Genomic DNA, 6,103 nt, shown 5'->3' on the forward strand with positions numbered 1-6,103 from the left:
CAAGGACAGTAATTAATTTCTTTTAAAGTAACTGACAGCATTAACTTACTTCAGCCATCCAAGTGTAAACTATAATGCTTTTAACATGGATCTTATTTAGAAGCTGCAATTATATATATATAATTGCAATTTAGAAGTTGCAATTATAAAGTGAAGATTTAGAATATATGTTCCTTTTGTCCATGAATTTCTACTTATCCTCTCATCTTTGAAACAAGATCTTATGAAATATAATATTGAGGGTAGTAAGATGATGTAGAACTGAATACTTGGGACTATCATTGTTAGTAGGAAGAGACCTGTTTTCAAGTGAAAATAATTTCTAGTTTATTGTACAAATAACAAATTTAGAATAATGACAGACATTTCTCTATAATGTGTCAACTTTAGTCTGAAATACAGTGAAACAGATAAATAGTAACTAGTTATTTACTTTGAGAAGAAATCTTAATAGATATTTTGGGTGCTGGGTCTAATAACTTATTCTATGTCATTTTATAGACACTTAGAAAAGGTTCTTCTTACCTGCTTGATAAATAGATCATAAAATTTTAATAAAATTAATTAGTGTCTGTTAGCAATTCTTGCTGTCCAGAAAGTGAAGGAGGGTGTATTGCAACTGCTCTATAACATTCTCTTCTGATTAGTTTGAAAGTTACCCACTCTAGAAGCAATGACTCAGTTGATTGGGCATATCTTACAAAGATACTTTACTTACAAATTGAATCTTGGAAGGCTGTGGTTCCAGAGTCGGGGTTTTGGGGGCGAGATGAGCTTATGTTTTATCCAACTGGCCCACAAAGTCCCGCTTTTGGTGGTCACTTTGTTCTGCAAAAGAAAACAGCACATTATGGCTCTTACACTGGACAGTAAACTTAGTAGTAAACTACTGCTGCACTTAGTAAAGGGCTATTATACACTTTAAATAAATAATCAAGTTCTCACTTTAATGTTGTCTTCAGAAATAAAAAGTGGATAGAAAATACAATCATTCCGAAAGTTAAACATAAAGGTTTTTTAACTCTTGGTGGTGTTTTTCTCTTAAAAAGCCAGCAAAAGCTGAAGAAAAAGTCACTTTCAAAGGGTAGCCATGCAATACAGGTGAACTGGGAGAAAAGATGGTCCCTAAAAAAGAGAGGCAGTTTAAACCTTGAAAAAAATTTTTAACCACTGGTAGCGTTTGTATTGTCAATCCCCACCTCATTTTTTTTTGCTCACAAAGTATTCAGCAGAAATGTATCTCTTGAATGAGCTGTTTCTTTATGTGTGTCTGTGTGTGTCTCCATGATTCAATTTAAAGACTGCTCATTTTTGTACTGGTAAAATTTGTGGAATATATTATTGTAAGTAAGGCAGTAGAAACCTGAGCTTGGTAGAACTGTTTAAGTTCATGTTACTATTTACATTTTGGTATCAATATCCTAAAGAATGGAAGTATTATTTTTACTTAAAAGTTACATAGCTGTACTTTCCTCATGGGATTTTAGAAAGTGTTGAAAACACTGGTAGATGCACTGAACTTTCTCGTGGTTCCAAATAATATACTGCACAGATATTTAACACTGAATGAACACATGATACTCACACAATGTAATTTATACAATGCTTCACATATACAGCATATTCACACAACATACATGCAGGAGCATCCTCTCAGTTGGTGTAAACGTGTCTGTCATAGTTTTGACATTTAATGCCAGCTAATCATCTACTTAAGCTACACATAAACATTCAGACATCCACATTGTGGTCACATTGTCATTGCAGTCAAGTTAATTTTAAGTGTTGACCTATGCAGACTGAATCAATTGGAGTATTTCAAAAAGGCCTGGAAATTCAGCTGAAGTGAGAAGTGACACACTGGTAAAGCAAAGTTGTTGGCATGTGATTTATTATTTGACTATATGCAGGATCTGTACATTTATGCAAATGAATTTCAGGATGAATTATCAAGATTTTTCTATAGAATTCTCACATTTTATATTTTATAGCAATATAATCGCAACACAAATGAAATACGATGTATCCAAACCTCAGTGCAACAAATTCCTCACTTGTTTAAGACTGAAATCTGATTTGGAGGAGCTTAGGTCAGAAACATGGTGCAAATATGCTTTTTTGCTACTATTTTCCGTTAAATAATACTGTTCAGAAGCAGCATTTGTGAAAAGTTAATTTTTCATAAGCCAATTAAAAAAAATAACTATAGAAATATTTTATTTTTAAAATTATACTACAGTATATTAGTACTTTGTGAATACATTACAGACCTGTCCAATCTTCCTAGTTGTCAGATTTGGATTGGTTTAATTCCTGTCGTCTCTTCTCTAGTATTCTGAGAATGAAAGAGCAGAGAATCAGACATGAGAAAGTGGATCAGTGTGAGGATCTTGCTTTAAGGGAAAAGAGAAACACTTATATCCAAACAGCAGCAAAGATCAGCTCTGCTGAATTACCACAGTTGCTTCTTACCAGCTGTTACTTTAAAGCTCTTAAATTAAAATGTAATTTTGTACAGCTACTTCCAGTAAGATGTGCTTTATGTATCACACTTTGTTAATCAGCTATTTTTAGATTATTTTTTAAAATAGAATCTATCTGGCTCTCTACTGAGGATATATAAAATTCACTTGCATTCCTTCTAGCACCAATAACCTAGCTATGGAATTAATACACTATTTAAATGATTAATGAGCAGTGTTAAAGAACACAGTTATGCTTCTGTAGGCCTTCCTCATACAATATTTTTATTCACATTTTTCCCATCAATAAGCTTGCAGAAAGAGCTCCTGTTTGTCTCTGGTGTGCAGTAGAACAGACAATTTTCTGCTGCTATAGATATCATGCATATATTTTAAACTTTAAATGTATGTTCATTTTGTATGTGTTACTTAAATGAAGGATGATTAGACAAAACAGTGATAGATTTCCTAAACATCTGTGTTATAAAAATTTGATCTCTTTCCCTCACCCTGGTTTTCCCAGCAATTTTGCGTGCAGCTTGGGGTGCTGGCCTCAGAGCTGATACTCCTGAAGTGCACTGTGTATCCAGAGCATTAATAATTAAATAGCTGGAATCAGTCTATCTTGCTATCTGAGATGAAAAAAGAAATTTACAGAAGATAAAAAGTAGGTGATATGTTTGTAATAAAAATTAATTTTTCTTCAGAAAAAAGATGTCATTAATTATAGAAAGAATAATATTTAGAAATATCAACCCCAACCATATATTGCATTTATAATTGATAAAATTGAAAGCCCTACTAGCTATCTTTCTATTTAGAATAAATTTAAAACTACATTTAAAAAATTACTTTTCTGCATTTTTAAGCAAACCTTTAAAAAACCAGCTTACAAACGCAGTGAATCAGCAGAGGATTACTGAATAGCCTAATCTGTTTACTTTTGAAATTTTATTGAAAGCAGTGAAAAGATCAGGATCTCCACCAGAGTCCTGTGGCATGGTTTGGAGATTGGTCTTGGGCCTGCATTTTCTGAAGCAAGGCCTCAACCTTTGACACCTCCTGACCCCGTGTTGCAACAGAAAAGTTTTGTGACTCCCCTCTGATCCAGACACAGAAAAAGAGAGAAGAGAGGTAACCACCCTAAGTTTGGAAACTCATGATCTGGAATAACTAAAAATGTTGCCTTACTAAAGGCTACAGAATCAGTTGTCCTTTCCTAGGAAGCTCTCCAGAGTTTTTCCAGGGCAAGAACACAGCAGCCACCTGAGCTCTGAATTTTAAACTGTGCCTTGTTCTTTGCTCCCTGCTGCAGTGTCACACACCAGCACTGCTTCCCTGTGGAACCCTGACCTCATGCCACAAGGAAAGTCTAGGCAAACACAAACCAGTGTGTTCAGGCATATTTTGTAAAGACATCACTCTAAAGATCATTTTACCTGCCTTGGAAATTGTATTTCGAAGCCTATGAAGCAAAAACAAAACAAAGAAGTGCATTTTTAAAAATCGGTTTAAAAGATGAGGGGAAAAGCACTGCTGTCACCTGGAAGCTGCACCTGCAGTCCAAGATGTGGTAGGAAAGTGGTTCAGACCACGTGGCTTGAGACTATGAAGCTTCTGGTGAAATCAATGAATTTAAAGCATCATTTGCCCAGCTCACAGTGCACATCAGTTAATAACTACACTAATCCCTTGCTGCAATGCCGTGTGCTATTCTCAGTCAAACAGTGCAAACATGTAGGGAATTTGGTAAAGGTATAAACATGGAAAAAAGAAACAAAGAATCAGGGGCTTTTGCCTATTGTCAAAATGCCCAAATAGTTCCTGTTTACAAGGTCTGGGGGGCAAGGGCAATAATTCTGTATTCAAGTGTGAATGGATAGGCCTTATTCAGCTTGGGAAATTTGGGACCTTTCTTACAACACCTACAGAGTAAATAAAGATAACACCAACAGAAATAAAGCCTCACACATGACTGAGGTAACTGGCTTTGTGAGGTAGCTGACAGGACTACACGTTAGCAGTTGGTTCCAGAAGGTTACCCCTCATCTCTGACTCCCTGTTGGATATAAGGCTCTTTAATTACTAACATTTTTAAAAATATTGGAATAATAATTCTCTACAGACAGGCTCCAGAGTTGTTATTTTTACTTGCTTCTAGCTGAGCTCAAAAGAAGTCTTAAAAATTTGCGTCCTGATTTCCTGGTATGATGAATACTTACATTGTTGATATATATGAAAAACTTTTAAACAAAACTGTTCTGATTTTTTTCAGTTAATACTGTTAGCTTTAATTTAGCTGTTAATGAGGGAGACTACAATTCAACAGTATAAAGTAGTATTGATGCATTTTTGCTATTTGAAGTATCTCAGCTTTAGTCAGACAGTCCAAATCCTTTACTGCAATCATGGCCTTTCTATATGAACCAATATAAAACAGTATCTAGACACTAATTTTTTAAGTAAAGTTTTTCATTTGTAGGTCAGGACAAGAATTAAAACAAAACACACACACACACACCCCAAAAATATAAAATGTGTTCTGTTGTCTACAACAAGGCATGTATAAAGGGTTGTAAGACAAGGTGAGAAAAATCCTTTCAGGATGTTTCAGGACTGGCCCACATGTATCAGGAAAAGTAAGTGAATGCAATACTTGTACTGAAAGGGCATTTCTAGTTGTTATACATTGCTGCTGTTAAAAGCTTCTGTTTTATAGTCAGCAAAATCTTGATTTTTGCTTTGATGCTGCTGCTGTTTATATTAAAGCTTTCTTTTGTAATCAAAGGACTATTTCAAATGACACGAAGCACACACCTCTGTCAGTAGGTGCCTGGATGCTGTTGTGAGTCAGAAGTATCTCCACTGAATTCACTGGATCTACATCCATAAAAAATGCAAGTGAGATCATGTTAAAATTTCTGGAATCTGAGAAAAGAATTCAGTTAATTTTTCATATTTTAACATGGAAAAAAGTGCAAAAGTATTACACAGAACATCATATTAAATAACGTGAGGAATTAAGTATTGCATTTTTCAACAATGTTATTTTATGCTTTTTGCTACAAGAAGCTGTGAAGAATATGCCTGTTAGGTGCTAGTCAGTGTGGATTATTTTAAAGTAGTTACTTTTCATTGGGCATGACAATTGAATGGGCTTAACTTAAAGTTCAAATGTGCTACCTGTTTTACTAAGGATATTTATAAATACGGATAATTCAGCCTACTTAAATTGGGATTCCACTTTGTATTTTTACTCTGACTGGTCCTTTTGTATGTATGGAAAACTGCCCAGACAGTTCATTGGAAAATATTTTAAAATTCTTAGAATGAAAGATGTTCTATTCTAATTCTATTATGTATCATTTTCTTCTATAAACTAATGTTCACTCTGTCACTGAAGTATCCTTAAAAATAAGAAATGCAGGTCAGTAGTTGATGTTGATTATCCAGGGGTTTTGTTTTGTTTTTTATTTTTTTCCTTTTGGAGAGCTGAAAGAAGAAAAACTGTCCTGTATTGTCTGGGCTTTGTGCAAAATGTTTTTCACTTCCCAATAATAGTATTTCTAAGGTAGCTGCCTCAAAATTCACTTAATTGTGTGGACAGAACCATTTTATACATTCAGAGCTAATGAATTAGA

Source organism: Sturnus vulgaris, chromosome 16 (genome assembly GCF_052056855.1).
Source record: "Sturnus vulgaris isolate bStuVul1 chromosome 16, bStuVul1.hap1, whole genome shotgun sequence".
NCBI classification, from domain to species: Eukaryota; Metazoa; Chordata; class Aves; order Passeriformes; family Sturnidae; genus Sturnus; species Sturnus vulgaris.